The sequence below is a fragment of the Papio anubis genome, chromosome 11 (assembly GCF_008728515.1).
Source record: "Papio anubis isolate 15944 chromosome 11, Panubis1.0, whole genome shotgun sequence".
Taxonomy (NCBI): domain Eukaryota; kingdom Metazoa; phylum Chordata; class Mammalia; order Primates; family Cercopithecidae; genus Papio; species Papio anubis.
The window spans coordinates 112,091,443-112,107,818 of record NC_044986.1 but is presented as its reverse complement, the minus strand read 5'-3'; the positions used below and the strand labels follow the sequence as shown (position 1 = coordinate 112,107,818).

The 16,376-nt window shown below is 46.5% G+C and overlaps 1 protein-coding gene across 12 annotated transcripts in view; it reads right to left on the bottom strand.

The window, feature by feature from the left end:
• FRMD4A (FERM domain containing 4A) overlaps nt 1–16,376 on the bottom strand; it is a 693,308-nt gene that overhangs the window by 242,291 nt on the left and 434,641 nt on the right. Inside the window, exon 1 of one of the 12 annotated variants that reach the window (XM_031652713.1) lies at nt 6,990–7,811. The exons of 10 other annotated variants lie outside the window; for them this stretch is intronic. The gene's annotated coding sequence lies outside the window, so the exon portion shown is untranslated. Of the gene's footprint in view, nt 1–6,301; nt 6,438–6,989; nt 7,812–16,376 lie in introns of those variants that run through there. One more of the 12 variants, XM_031652712.1, reaches the window with a different exon arrangement.

The window sequence follows — 16,376 nt, the reverse complement described above, 5'->3', positions numbered from 1 at the left end:
ATAAGCAGTAGCAGAGCTGGTTAGACGACCAAACCCAGGGCAAGATGGCGCCCCCCTCCCCTCTCTGTTGGCCATACCAGGTTGCACCACGCAGATCCATGTCAGGAGGCAGGGACTCCAGCCTTGGTGCAGCAGCTGAGACCAGGGCGAGGTCCCTCAATGCCTGTAAGCTCTTCCTTATTTGCGAAAATGATCTAGATACTCCCTTTGATTCCTAAAGCACCATTTCTCTAAAATGTTTGATTGGCTGGATAACCCCCAGATCACACATGCACGTGGTTTGTAGACTGCACCAGGCATTGACTGTGATGGGCAGCCCTGCAGCCATGGCTGCAGCCCTTGCTAACAGTAGCCCTTGCTACAACTGCCTTCTGTACATGGTTCTCCCCTCCTGCCAAGACCTGCAGGCTACATCTGTGCTACTGGTCACTCTGCAGTTCTTCTGTTACAAAACACTCAAGCAGCCCAATAAAAGGGGATTGAGAAGGCCGAACACTGCTCCCCATTGTGCTCCATCAGTGTCTGCTTCATGTCCTCATCACCCTCCCCTCTCTCCTTCTCTCTCTCTTTGGGCAACAGAGAAATAAATATCAGATACTTATAGGGGCTGGCCAGTGGGAGTAGGGAGATGGGCAAGCCGGAGCTAGACTCTCCAGCTATTGGTAGGTATGTCGCCTAGCTCTGGAGGACCCACACTGTCTGGCTTCCTAGTTTGGGTTTGTCACATCTATATACTTCATCTATATACTTCTTCCCAGGCATGTGGCGAGAGCGTAATTGTGCAGTTTCTGGTTATGAATGGCACAGCCCGGCAACTCGCCGATTATTATTTCCATTCCCTGTCACGCATTATCAATCTAATTCCCCATTACATGCCTTTTTTTTTTTTTTTCCCATGCATTACCCATACAGCAAGGACAAAGAAAGGCAAAAGCTCTGCAAAGAAGGCTGCATCACCAAAGAACAGGCTAATCCCACAGGAAATTGTGGAGTGATAGCTTCAAATGTGCAGGGAGAGGTTTTGGCTAATTTGAAGTGAAAAATATCATTAAAAGGTTTGGGATTCTGCATTAGGACCAGGACTCCAGACTTTAAGGTTGGTAATGTATTGCTAACTGAGGAAGAGGAGCCACACCACAGTACAGACTAAGAAAAGTTTTGACACAGGTGGGCTTAACAAGTGACACTGCTTTAGACCACTGGGGTTTTCCAGATTTCTTTCTTTTTATCCTTTCCTTTTATTTTTTAGAGACAGGGTCTCCCTCTGTTGCCCAGGCTGGAGTGCAATGGTGCAATCATAGCTCACTGCAACCTTCAATTCCAGGACTCAAGCAATCCTCCCGTTTTAGCCTCCTGGAGTAGCTGGGACCACAGGCACGTGTCACCATGCTTGGCTGGTTTTTCAGGTTTCTGAAGTCTAAACAGATCCATGTTGAAATGTGGTCTGATACATTCACTTAGCGATTTGCTTATACAGCCAGGGTCTGGGGAGTGCTCAACACGAGCAGCGGGTTAATGTAGTGAGTGTATGCAAACAAAACGTATGCAGTAGCCATGGATCAGCAGATAATTGCTGAGAAGGCAGGAGCAAAAAGGAACATGTGAATGTAAGTCGGAGTTTGAGGCAAAGAGTATGGATGTACCAACACTCTTGACCACAGACAGTAAGTTTTTTCTTGTATTGCATCATTGAATGGCCAGAGCTCCACCTTTAAAACAAAAAGCCAGAAAATACCACACAGCATAGACATCGCCCTTCCTAAGAAGCTAGAGCCTACGAGCAACTTCTCTGATTTAGAATTAATTATGCTTGTACATCTGTAGGGAGGTTACTCATTTGGTTCAAACTGAGACTACCACTCATTTCTTCTTGATTATTTGGTAGTTAATAAGGGCACTGAACAGAACCCGATCCCCCATAGTCCTCCATTACTTTCCAATAATTGTGGCTTTTATTCTTAGCAGTGATTTCCATCTTCAAGTGGAATATGAAAAATGTTTATCTTTGGGAAGAAGATGCCCAATTTCCACTGATATTGGGCTGAGTGATATTCCACTGATATAAGAACTGAGGCCGGGCGCAGTGGCTGATGCCTGTAATCCCAGCACTTTGGGAGGCTGAGGCAGGCGGATCACATGGTCAGGAGATCGAGACCATCCTGGCCAACATGGTGAAATCCCGTCTCTACTAAAAATACAAAAATTAGCTGGGCATAGTGGCACGTGCCTGTCATCCCAGCTACTCAGGAGGCTGAGGCAGGAGAATGGCTTGAACCAGGGAGGCGGGGGTTGCAGTGAGCCGAGATCGCACCACTGCACTCCAGCCTGGGTGACAGAGCAAGACTCCATCTCAAAACAAAACAAAAACAAAAAACAAACAAACAAAAAAGTGAACACACCCTCACACTCATTAGCTCCCCAAATAAGCATTAGTGCAGTGTACTAAACAGTAGCACCAGCTCTGATCATCTTCTGTAAAAGTAAGGAGGAACAGCGATAGGGATTTTTAGAATAATGCCACTGGCGGTAGAGCTGGTTACTTCCAATGTAAGGGTGTGTCTGAATCATTCCTTATAAGAGAAGGACGTGCTGATTCCATGGGACATCAGAAAGAGTGGCAGCTGATGGATTTAGGGAACTAAAATGAAACTGCTGTGGAGGGAATTTTTGATAAGCTGGATTTATGCTGATTCGGAAAACTTCTTGCAGAAGAGAGCAGTGAAACCGTCTGGCCTTTGTGTGCAATCATGACTCCGAAGCCCAAAGTTCCAAGGGCTATTGTACCACCTCTGGAGATGAAATGTTCTGGGAAAAACAAAAACTAAACAATGGAAAATACTACTGACGTACTCCAGTCTGATTATGGCTGGAATGAACACCTCAAGATAAAATCCAGCACGCCTTTCCCCACAAGATGACATTTTTACTAGCCACTTTTCCAACATTCTCTGACTCTGATTTTGCTATTGGAGGAAAACCCCAGATGTCTACATACCCTCCACAACTGATGCGATGATCCCTTTACTTCCTTTTCTTAGTCAATGCCTAACTTTTCAGAGACGTCCAACATCTTTTTTGTTGTTGTTCCTTTCATGGCATTTCCAGAGAGAAGCGGACAGTGCAGAATCAGAAATGGGCAAGGTGGGTGAACGGATAAAAATGCAGTGTCCTGGGGAGGTCATGAGGGCACATGGGCCTGAGTTACCTGCTGATCCTGTTAAGGTAAGAAAGCTCCCATTTTAGCTCAAGAGGAATATAGTTTAGCTCAAGAGGAATTAGGGCTTAGACTGAAGAATCATTAGAAGATCATTACTCTATTGCTGTCTTATGAGGTCCCAGAAATTGCTTCTAAGATGCTGAGATTTTTCACAACAAATAAACCAAACAAGAGAAATTCTGCCACAAATGTTATCATATCAGCTGCTATCCAAAAAATAAGACATATGAATGGAAGTCGCTGCTGACCCCAGACTCAGACATTCTAACACTCTACGGAGAGTAGTTTAAAAGAACTTCATAAGCTGGTTAACTGTTAGCATGTCTATTTCTCATTTTGACATATTGAACTAGGAATTCTCCAAAAGTTATACTGTTCCTTTTTTTTAAATATGCAAAAATATCTAAGTACAAAGCTTTAGATTGTAAATTGCCCATTATCCTTTCATTCAGTGTGATGCATCAGGCTAAACGCAAGTCTTATGAGGGGTAAGTATATGGCTTGCTGGACAGGGGAATGAACTACAAGCATGCTGCACGCACGTGCGGATGCAAACACACACACACACCAGCATAAACAATGTGAACCCAGGTGATATATTTGTGCAGTAAAGGCAGTAACGATCTTTGATGCTGGTCTCACCTAACACTTACTTAAAGACAAAGGTAGCCTGGCAAGTCCCCTCAATGTGAGATCTCCTGAACCTTCCATATCCCTTTCTTTCACATCACAAACCAATTCCACTTTTTCCATCCACTCCTTAAGGTTAACTCAGGAGCTCTCTCCTTGGCAACTCTTGCATAACTGCTGTTCCACAGAGCTCCTTCCCCAAGTTCTAGAACCAAGCAAAGAATCACTGGGTGTCTTTGCCTTTGACCTCAGGCTATAACTTTGCTGTGACAATAACATCGAGCGCTGTGCACATCTGGGATGCTGTTCTCATGGATTATGAAAGCAGCAACTCACTGAACCTCAAGGGGGTCTCAGTTTCCCCAAATGACAAGATCATGCTAATGACACCAGCCACCTGCCAGGCTATCAGGGGACTTGATAACAATGTCTACAAATTACAAGGAGACTCTGTGCCGTAAATATCAAGTCTTATTAATAAAATGAGTTCAAGACAAATGCCAAAAACAATACAGCAACAGCAGCGGCAGATCACACTCGGTCAGAACAAAAGAGGGTGGAGAGATTTTCTGATCCTTATTCCTACTAAAACAATTCCCCTTTAATGAAAGAATAAAATTTAATTTTTCCTTCTACCCACACAACTTTATACACCAGTCATTACTTCTTTCCAACTTATCTGGAGGCAACATTGTATTCACTGGCTGGGTAATATAATGTTGATTGCAAAGCATGTCCAAATACTGCCTCCAATTTAATTAATTGCAGCTATTTAACTTCTGGGGACCAAGTGGATTCAAACCTATTTGCCACAGGGCCCTCATTCCTGCTGTATCCTAAATAAACCCAAACTTCATTTGCAACAGAATGGATCTAACAGAAGACAATGTACAAATTGGCTCATCTCCTAACCTTCTAGGTTGCAAGAGACAACACTTTGAGAACCAAACCAGATTTCTGTTGATTCCAGGCTTTGGTCTTCTGGCCCTGTCCAAGTCACACTTCAACAGAAATGGGGCTTAATGCTATGAATGGGCTTGATGCAATTTAAAGACCAAAAACAAAACAATGAAATGTATCTTCCTCTCCCCAACTGCTGTCCCCCATGCAAAAGCACTTTGCTGCACATTTGAAGGACGGCATACACAGCTAAGTTTCATGAAGTCTAAGGGACAGGTTACTGTATCCAGTTCCTAAGGGACTTCCCCTAGGGCCAGCAGTGGCTTCCCGGGATGAAGTCAGCAGTTTGTCCCGGGCTGTCTGAGCGGTGCTTTCCCACAGATCAGTCATGCTGATGAAGAGGACGACTTACGGATGTGGAGGTGGAAGGGGGGTACCGGCAGTTGAACCCTCAATCAGGTCAAGGTAGATGTATTCCCAATAGAACAGGCTGTCACCACTGACCGGCTCAGACTTAGAAATGTGCCTATCTAGGTTTTCAGAGCAAGCCCTTTCATCGCTATCTGTGAGGATTCAAACTGAAAGAAGCCAGAAACAGCAGTAGCAGCGTCTCCATTGGGATGCTCCATTCATAGGGGAGCCAGAGCCGCATCCATTCATGGTGGGGTCAGGGAGTCCTTTGCGGGCATTGGTTCTCGTTTCTCAGCAAGCTGCACTTCCCGGGGGGGCTGGCATGGCTGCATCGTTCAGAATGAGGATGTCTATTAAGAAGCCGCCGCCAGAGCTATTATTAGCACAGCCATCCCTTGGAAATTTCGCAGAATACGCCTGAATCTACGAGCACTTACTCTGTTAACAGGATACTGGAGAAAAAGGCACCAAGTCGCTCGTTACACACAGGCAGCCCACACAGCTTTCTCGGTGCAGCACTGGGAATCTTTTCTGAATTCAACGTGCACCAACATTTGAGCAGCTGCTTCCAATGTAGAAGCACTGCGTTTAGCCAATTTTAAATGAGCACGTACTAAAGGGGGTTCCCTTCTGTTCTCCTCCCCTTCCCAGCGTCCGTTTTCTCTGCATCAAACTTGCTGCAGCCATTTGGAACGTAAAAAGCAGTCCATCTTAGCAGCCCCGGGCAGCGGCGATCGGCTGCCGGCCCCCGCCACTCTTGTCTGAAACGCCCTGTCCTGCACCCAAAGGAAAGGGCTCCCCTGTCACTCTCAAAAAATGGTTTTAAAAAAAGCCCACCCAGCTCTGCCTAAAGCCATGTCCTTTCCTATCTCCCTGGGTAGATTCAGACAGCGTGGGACTGAGGTGCCTAAGGAAAGTATGTGTGCGCGCCGGGGGGAGGGTTGCAGAAGAACGCACAGTATGTGCCCCACGTGGGGTTTGTATTTAAAAACTGTAACATACGCGAAATAAACGATTCCAGGCTCCCAGTAAAGCAGCAGCGGCGCGTCCCTTTTCCCTGGCCCAATGTGGAAAACACGGAAGGCGAAGGGCTGCCGTCAGTCGCCTCCCTGCCACCGCGACCGGGAAACAAAGACACATTACCTTTTATTTTTTGCGCTTCCAAGGGAGCCGAGGAACTTCAGACTGAAGCGGCTGGTCCCCCGGAACGGGCGTCCCATTCGCCCGGGCGCAGGCCCTTGGCCTACTAGGCGGCCTTGGCGCCCGCAGCTGGCGCGCCCCCGCCCCGTCCCCGCCGCCGCCCCCGCCCCCGCCGCGGGGCCTCGGCGTCAGCCCATCGCCCGCTCGCGCCTCTCGCGCCGAACCTGGCCGGGCGCCAGGGAGCCCCGCCGCCGGCCCGCCCCTCGCCCGCGCCCGGCCCAAGCCGCATGTGCGCCCCGCGCGCCCTGGCCAGCCCCTGCGCGCCGCTGGCCGGCGGCGGGCACCGCGCGCCACCGCCGCCGCCACCGCCCGCCGCGGGGCCTCCGAGCGCCGCCCGATCCTGGACAACAATGCGCGCCCCCGCCCCCGTAGAAAGCCGGGGACGCCCTCAGTCGCCCCCAGAGCTGGCTCGGCTTCCCAGTCCCTCTCCGCGGCACCCGCAGGCGAGACAAAGTTCGCTCCCGGATGAGGCTGCGCGCGTCCGAAGCGTGCGGGATGCCCAGCACCGAGGTCCCCAAGCGGGGGACCCCTGGTTACCCCACAAAACCCACCCAAAGCCAACGCGCGAGGCCCTTTCCTACCCTGAGCGCCCGGAGACAGCAGCTCCCTTGGCTGAAGGCGCAGCTCTTACCCCTCGATCTAGTCCAATTGTATTGAATTTTAATCTCCCTTCAACTCTTCAATGGAAGTTGCTGCAGGATAACCGAGGCATGCGGCTATTGTCAAGGCTTCGCGACAATGACTGGGAGAGGGAGACTTCCACTGGGAGAGACCCGGGGGAGGAAAACGGGCTGACACGTTCTCTTTCCAAAAAAAGAGAAACAAACTCTGGGAAGATTCCCCACCCAGAACAATAAGTCAATTCACAGGATATGTCTAAATGTTCATTGCTTGAGGAGCTCTATTTGCTCCTAGACACATTCTTTTTTTTTTTTTTTCATGAATTGTCAAAACATGGTGATAAAATAAAAGGGGATGCTGGCAAGAGCCTCCACTTAGCAAAAGCCGACTTGTTTCTGGGATAAAATCTTTCTCCAGAACCCGTGCGTCTCTAGAATTTCCAACCTGCACCCATCGTCTCTTCAGGGGAGAGACCGCTTTTCCTCCCACCATGGTCGATCTAGTACTTGGTAGATCTAGAAACATCATTTCCAGGAGACCGGTCGGCTCTGAGGGCTTATAAACTTTGTAATAAAAAGAAATTGCTCCCATCCTATCTTCCAGCTGACAGAAAATTTTACCTTTTTACTGTCATAGGTCCTGTGTTGTTTTCTAAACAACACTGGTAAAAATTTTTATCAGTTCAAAAGGCCTCACAATCAATAGAAAGGGAATTGGGCATACAGTTAGCATTGAAGAAAAAGTTGAATGCTGGTGTTAAGGAGTACCTGTGTTGTGTTTGTTTGTTTGTTATACAGACAGAGTTTCACTCTGTCACCCGGGCTGGAGTGTGGTGGTGTGATCACGGCTCATTGCAACCTCCCCTTCCTGGGCTCAAGTGATCCTCCTGCCTCAGCCTCCTAAGTAACTGGGACCACAGGCACACCCCACCACGCACTGCTAATTTTTGTATTTTTTGTAGAGACAGGATTTTGTCATGTTGCCCAGGCTGGTCTTAACTACCTGTCTTATTTCAAGCTGACTGGAGACTTGATGATCTGAAGCCAGGTTTGAATGGGATTCTCAGGTACCTCTCTCTAAAGTCTGTGAGGCTTATTCCAATGCAAAACCCCATTTTTTGGTAATGCAATTGGAGCCCATCTCCTTGTGTTCTGAGGTCCTCAGAGGGAATATTGTTTCTTTGCACGCAGACTAGTTCTAGTCCTGATTTGTTTTGACTGCAATACCTAGTAATGGACAATGAGGAAATGTTCAGACCTACAACATTTTTTTGTTTGTTTGTTTTTTTGAGACAGAGTCCATCTCTGTCACTCAGGCTGTAGTGCAGTGGCACAATCTCGTCTCACTGCAACCTCCCCTCCTGGGTTCAAGCGATTCTTCTGCCTCAGCCTCCTGAGTAACTGGGATTACAGGCACCCGCCACCATGCCCAGCTAATTTTTTAGTATTTTTTAGTACAGGCAGGGTTTTGCCATGTTGGCCAGGCTGGTCTTGAACTCCTCACCTCAGGTGATCCACCCGCCTGGCCAAAGTGTTGGGATTACAGGCATGAGCCACCAACTCAGACATACATTTCTCTTCCAATATTTTGTTTTCAACCTTACAGGAGTTGTTGAATTGTATCCACATCTACACCTACTGCTTTCTGCCTAGGCCACTTACATCTTCTGTATGTCCTGAACTGAACTTGCCTCACTGGCCAATCCTGCCTCTAGGCTCCCTCTCTTAGTAAACAGCAGGCTCCCTCCTCTTCCCCAAAGCCAGAAACAGGGATAGAGATTTCCCTCCCTCCTTTCTCTCATTCCTCACGTTCACCAGATCATGAAGCCTGTCCTCATAACTACCTCTTGAAAGGTCATGAGGGCAGCCCCTTATCCCAACGGTGCCTGGAGCTGAGTGAGCAACTGCTGTCCCCAGGCACACTCAGGCCACATCATCTTTCACCAGGATGTCTCTAGTAGCCTTGTGAATGGTTGCTGATCTTATCTCTCTCAGATGCATTCTCCATTCCAGCTGGAGCAATTCTCCTAAATCCCGGGTCTGATCCCGTAACTTCTGTTTCAAATCCATCAGGGCTTCCCTGGCTTTAGGGACAAAAAGCCCATATTCTGTCTGATGGCTATAAGGTCCTGAGTACCAGGCCACCCTGGCCATCCAGTCTTATCTTTCGCCACCCGGCCCCACCCAAAACCATATCAGCCCCTACCCTCCGGCTACAGAACCCTCTTCCAGGGCTCTGTATGTTCCAGGTCACGCATCCACCCGTCACCCAGCAGCGCAGGCTGGAGAAAGAGCTCAGATCACATCACTGCTCTGCTTAACGACTGCGGGTGGCTTCTCACTGCTCCTGCCACATCCTCTTTGTCTTCATCACGTATTATTCACATTTCCTGCTTCCCCTGTCTGGAAGACCAGGCCCTGCTCCCTACCCCACTCTTTGGGTAGCTGGCTCCTGGTCGTCTTTCAGGTTCTAGCAAAAACGCTGCCTCTTAGATAACGTTCGGTGATCAGCACATGGGGAGTGGTTTTCCCCCAGGTGCTTAAGGTATCACCATCCTCTATTTTTTTCTTAACACTTAGCCACCATCAGGATTCACTGCCCTGTGTGATGGACACAGACTGAGGTCATTCTGCCTGGGCTTGAATCTTGCCCGGGCCACCTACTAGCTGTGCAAGCTTAGGCAAGTTTCTTGATCTGTCTGTGCCTCAGTTGAGAACATTCATCTATGAAATGGGGACAATAATATTGCCTACCTTGTAGGGCTGTTATGAGGATTAAATGAGTTAATATATGTAAAGCACTTAGAACAGGGTCTGGCTGAATAAGAATAATCCTTGTGGGGCTTTTTTTTTTTTTCCACTTTTATTTAAGTTCAGGGGTACACGTGCAGGTTTGTTGAATAGGTAAACTAGTGTCATGGAGGTTTGTTGTACAAATTATTTTGTCATTGAGGTATTACCCATTAGTTATTTTTCCAGATCCTGTCCCTCCTCTTACCCTCCACCCTGTGATAAGCTGCACTGTGTGTTGTTCCCCTCTATGTGTCCATGTGTTCTCATCGTTTAGCTCCCATTTATAAATGAGAACATGCATAATTTGGTTTCCTCCTGTGTTAGTCTGCTAAGGATAATGGCCTCCAGCTCCATCCATGTCCCTGCAAAGGACATGATCTCATTTTTTAAGGCTGCATAGTATTCTATGGTGTGTACGTGCCATGTTTTCACTGTATCCCCACAACCAGAACTAGTACCTGGCACGAGATCTCTTTACCCCTCCCAAAACCTTTTGTACTTGGGGGCCTGCACTGGAAATAAATAAGAATTGAGGGAAGAAAAGCTGTATTCGAAGAATTTGAAGTACTAACAGAAATATGTCATGGTGACTAAAACACCAAAAGCAATTGCAACAAAAGTCAAAATTGAGAAATGGGATCTAATTAAACTAAAGAACTTCTGCACAGCAAAAGAAACTGTCATCAGACTGAACAGGCAACCTACAGAATGGGAGAACATTTTTGCAATCTACCCATCTGACAAAGGTCCAATATCCAAAATCTACAAAGAACTTAAACAAATTTACAAGAAAAAAAACAAGTCCATCGGAAAGTGGGCAAAGGATATGAACAGACACTTTTCAAAAGAAGACATTTATGTGGCCAAGAAACATGAAAAAAAAGCTCATCATCACTGGTCATTAGAGAAATGCAAATCAAAACCACAATGAGATATCATCTCACACCAGTTAGAATGGCAATCATTAAAAAGTCAGGAAACAACAGGTGCTGGCGAGGCTGTGGAGAAATAGGAACACTTTTACACTGTTGGTGGGACTGTAAACTAGTTCAACCATTGTGGAAGACAGTGTGGCGATTCATCAAGGATCTAGAACCAGAAATCCCATTTGACCCAGCAATCCCATTACTGGGTATATACCCAAAGGATTATAAATCATTTTACTATAAAGATGCATACACATATATGTTTATTGCAGCACTATTTATAATAGCAAAGACTTGGAACCAACCCAAATGCCTATTGATGATAGACTGGATAAAGAAAATGTGGCACATATACACCATGGAATACTATGCAGCCATAAAAAAGAATGAGTTCATGTCCTTTGCAGGGACATGGATGAAGCTAGAAGCCATCACTCTCAGGAAACTAACACAGGAACAGAAAACCAAACACCGCATGTTCTCACTCAGAAGTGGGAGTTGAACAATGAGAACACATGGACACAGGGAGGGGAATGTCACACACCGCGGCCTGTCAGGGGCTGGTGGTCAAGGAGAGGGAGAGCATTAGGACAAATACCTAATGCAAATGGGGCTTAAAACCTAGATGGTGGGTTAATAGGTGCAGCAAACCACCATAGCACATGTACACCTATGTAACAAACCTGCACGTTCTGCACATATGTCCCAGAACTTGAAGGTAAAAAAAAAAGAAAAAAAAAAAAGAAGAAGAAATAGGTCATGGTAAAACTTGATGAATAAAATAAAACTGAAACTTAAGTTACCTGGAAATGAAAACATAAAAGAAATAGATTCCCTGTTTCACCAGTGGTTATCCTTGGAATTGACATAAAAAGCTTTGCCAGTCAAAACTCCACAATGATCTGTTCACCGAAGAGTAGCCGATTCTACTACTGAAAATTCAGGCAGCTACTTGCAAAGGTTTAACTCGTTTATGCCTGAGGTTGCAAATTTTTGAATTTGCATGAAATTCATGTATATTACCTAGAAAAACTCAAGGAACAAGAATTTGAAGAGAGAAAAATGTTATGTCCCATTGTTGAGTTACATGGCATTCCAAAAATGGAACACTAGGCATAAGTGGCTATGAATCAAAGAATCTTTGCTGCAAAGTGTTGGTTCGCTGACCAGCCCTAACATGTAGTCGTGGCAAAGAATTTAGAGTGCTTCCATTTTCAGCTTGAGTTTAATACTTTTCGAAGAGTCTTTCTGAAAAGAGAAACATGGCAGGCTGGTTTACAGGCCTTTGCCTTGTGTTTTGCTGTCCTTGCTGGAGAAGAGGGAAGCAGTAGAAATACTTTTCTTTTTGTTCTTTCAGTGGGTCAGCAGGATTTGGAGAGATGAACACGTAGGGTAACTCTTGCTTCTTTTACACAGACTAAAGGAGCTTTATTTTGGAAAGAACTGAACTCTTAAAGAGAGGAGAGGTGCTCTGAGGTTTGGAAATGGGGGAGGTAGGAAGGAATGGAAAAGGGCGATAGCACTCCCAAAAGAAGCAATAGAGAACATCCGTACAAGATGGGAAGATAACACGAGACCCTATGCCTGCTGAGTGCCTCAAGAAGGGGCAGACCACCTGATGGGACAGTGCATGGCCTGTGAGATGCGGGCTAGATTCTAAGATATGTGCCTTACAATTTAAACACATAGGTGCAGTGGCTCATACCTGTAATCCCAGCACTTTGGGATGCCAAGGTGGGTGGATCACCTGAGGCCAGGAGTTCAAGACCAGCCTGGTTAACATGGTGAAACCCTGTCTCTACTAAAAATGCAAAAAATTAGCCGGGTGTGGTGGCAGGTGTCTGTGATCCCAGCTATTTGGCAGGTTGAGGCAGGAGAATTGCTTGAACCCAGGAGGCAGAGGCTGCAGTGAGCCGAGATCCGCCATTGCACTCCAGCCTGGGTGACAGACAGAGACTCCAACTCGGAAAAAAAAAAAAAGCTAAAAATGTGTCCCAGGCACAGCAAAGGATCCTGGAGTTCAGTCAAGAGGGTTGGAGTCTGGCTTCGAAAGGGACTGGCAGTCATTTTGCCCCAAGCACCTTAGTAACAGCTCTATTAGACTGATGACAAGAGGCTGGGCATGGTGGCTCATGCCTGTAATCCCAGCACTTTGGGGGGCCGAGGTGGACGGATCACCTGAGGTCAGGAGTTTGAGACCAGCCTGGTCAACACAGTGAAAAACTGTCTCTACTAAAAATGTAAAAGTCAGCTGGGTGTGGTGGGGTGTGCCTGTAGTCCCAGCTGCTCGGGAGGCTGAGACAGAAGAATTGCTTGAACCCAGGAAGTGGAGGTTGCGGTGAGCCGAGACTGTGCCGCTATACTCCAATCTGGGTGACAGAGCGACAGAGCGAGACTCCATCTCAAAAAAAAAAAAAAAAAAAATTGATGACAAGAGACCACTTCCCTGTTTGGAGGTCCAAGGTGACCTGAGAGAGAGGGAAGAGGACGCAAATTCTTGTCATTCCAATGAGTGAGGATGTAGTCAAATTTAATTGGGTTTAGAGAAATAAATTAATGTGATTTTTCTGTGTGTATGCCCAAAGTGAGGGAGCAAAAATTCTGCCTTCTCCACTAATAACAAGTGCCAGGTTCTTAACTCCAGGATTGGAAGTCACAGCTTCTCTGACCAGGATACGGGGGACAATTAAGAGATGATGGTTCAGCTCTGATCTTTGCTAGGGTCTCACTGTTGGTGGAAAAGGTCTCTCCCACTCAAGCCTTTGTGTACCTGCTGAGCTGAGGACACGAGACAAGGTAAGGGAGGACCTGAGGCTGGGTTGTGTAATCGTGTCCTTGGAGCTAATCCCACTGGGCAGTCTCAGACTCCTTTTCCAGGGTAACCTTGAATGAGCCTCTTATTGAAGCCGTTTCTCACCTTTAAAATGAGCCTGGGAGCTGGGCACCGTGGCTCACACCTGTAATCCCAGCTCTTTGGAGGGCCGAGGTGGGAGGATCACTTGAGGTTAGGAATTTGAGACCAGCCTGGGCTACGTAGGAAGACCCCTGTCTCTACAAAAAAATTTTTAAAAATTAGCTGGGTTTAGTGGCATGCACCTGTAGTCTCAGCTACTTGGGAGGATGTGGTGGGAGGATCACTTGAGCCCAGAAGTTTGTGATTGCACCACGGCACTCCAACCTGGGTGACGCAGCAATACCCTGTCTATAACATAAAATAAAATGAGCCTAATAATATCTATTTCCAGCCTTATGAAGACTATGGGTTCAGCACATATTGTTTCCAAAACCACACAACTGATCATAATAAACAGCTCACATTGTGGTGAGTATGTACTCTGTATTAGGCAGTGCTAGAGCTTTCCAAACTTTAGTTAATTTAATCATCATGGGATTCCTATGAGGTAGAAACTGTTCTATCCCTTTTCTACAGACAAGGCACTTGGGATTTAAAAAGGTGAAGTGGGCCAGGTGTGGTGGCTCACACCTGTAATTCCAGCACTTTTTCTGGCAGGCTGAGGCGGGAGGATCGCTTCAGTCCAGCAGTTTAAGGCTGCAGTGAGCTATGATCACACCACTGCATTCCAGCCTGGGTGACAGACCTGTCTCTATAACAAAGAAGAAGATGAAGCCACGTGCCTGAGACGACTCTGCTGATCAGATTTGAACCCAGAGTCGTCCTTCGGAGGCTTGAGCTCTTATTGTCCATGCTTGCCCGCCACAGGCTGTACACATGAAATACACTGGCGGCCGCAGGCAGCATGGCCGCAGAATTACTTTGTATTCACTATTAACTGTGGATGGAGTTGCCAGTTACAGCGGAAGACACCTGGGAATTGATAGTCTCCTGTGTCGTTCCATCAGTTCCTAACCTGCACCATATGGACATAGGTTTACATTCCATTGTCTGTGTTTCTAGTGAATAACACTGGCAACTTTTCCTTTCATACGTCAACCGGGTTTTAAAAATGGAGAGAGACCCCTCTGGGGCAGGTTAAAGTGCCTGGCTGGTTTCAAGTGAACCCCATTATATTTTTATACCCAATCCTCTTTGCTTCCTACTCCCAGGTCAATTAGAAGCCAATTCTGAACCACTTCAATCAAAAAGGAATAATTCTATCTCCTCTCATGCATGGCCTGCGATCAAGTACTTAAAACCAGCGTCCTCGGGGTGTAGGAAGAAATTATCCAATGGCTGTGTTTTATTTTGTTATTTTTTCACAAACAGCTCTGTCATTTTGAAATAACTAAGTTTTATAGTTTTGTTGGGTTCTCATTACATTAGATAGTTGTTTATTATAATTTTTCCTGGCTGGGAATCATGATTTAGACTGCAACTCATGGCAACCAAAACCCAGAGCAAGGCTTTCTGAAACACAGACAAGAGTCAATCAAAACATCACAAGCTAATTAACGTACCTTGGAGCCCCTGGGAGTACCTGCATTCCAGCGAGTACCACGGTGTAATATTGGTTAACATTCTAAGTACACTCGAGTACCTTTGGCTAGCTCTCTCCCAAGCCTTTTCTGTTTATTTACTCAGAAATATGTACTAATAAGAATAGGGCCAGGAGTGGTGGCTCACGCCTGTAATCCCAGGACTTTGGGAGGTTGAGGTGGGTGGATCAACTGAGGTCAGGAGTTTGAGACCAGCCTGGCCAACATGGTGAAACTCCATCTCTACTAAAAATACAAAAATTAGCCAGGTATGGTGGCAGGTGCCTGTAATCCCCGTTACTAAGGAGGCTGAGGCAGGAGAATCACTTGAGCATGGGAGGCAGAGGTTGCAGTGAGCCGAGATCACGCCACTGCACCCCAGCCTAAGCGACACAGTGAGACCCTGTCTCAAAAAAAAAAAAAAGAAAGAAAGAGAAGAGAAATACCTATTAATAAGAAAGGTTGGCCAGGTGCAGTGGCTCATGCCTGTAATCCAAGCACTCTGGGAGGTGAGGCAGGCGGATCACAAGTTCAGGAGATTGAGACCATCGTGGCTAACATGGTGAAACCCTGTCTCTACTAAAAATACAAAAATAAAAAATTAGCCAGGCATGGTGGCAGGCGCCTGTAGTCCCAGCTACTCGGGAGGCTGATGCAGGAGAATGGCGTGAACCCAGGAGGTGGAGCTTTCAGTGAGCCGAGATCACGCCACTGCAGTCCAGCCTGGGTGACAGAGCAAGACTCTGTCTCAAAAATAAAATAAAATAAAATAAAATAAAATAAAATAAAATAAAATAAAATAAAATAAAACAAAACAAAACAAAACAAAATAAGAAAGATTAAAACTCAGTTGGCATTTACCAAATGCCAGGTACTGATTATGTGCTTTACGTATAATAACTCAGTCTTTGCCCTCTGAGATGGGCACTATTGTTAACCGCATTTATAGGTGAGGGAATGGAAACACAGGGAGAGGTGTGATAAGCCACCTCAGATCCAACAGACGAGAAGCCGGCCACTGCCAGTTACCAAACTCAGGCAGTCTGATTCCGGAGCTGGTGTTCTCAACCCTCAGGTGTGTTCCTTAACCCTCAGGTGTGGTCGAGTACTAGGTGGTATTGCGTCCCTTCTCGTGCCTAGGACAAATAATTATAATTTATTTATTGGCCCATTGCTTCACTGCAAAAAGCAGCTAAGGCAGAAATATTTGTAAAATTGAATGGAGGCTGGGTGCGCTGGCTCACG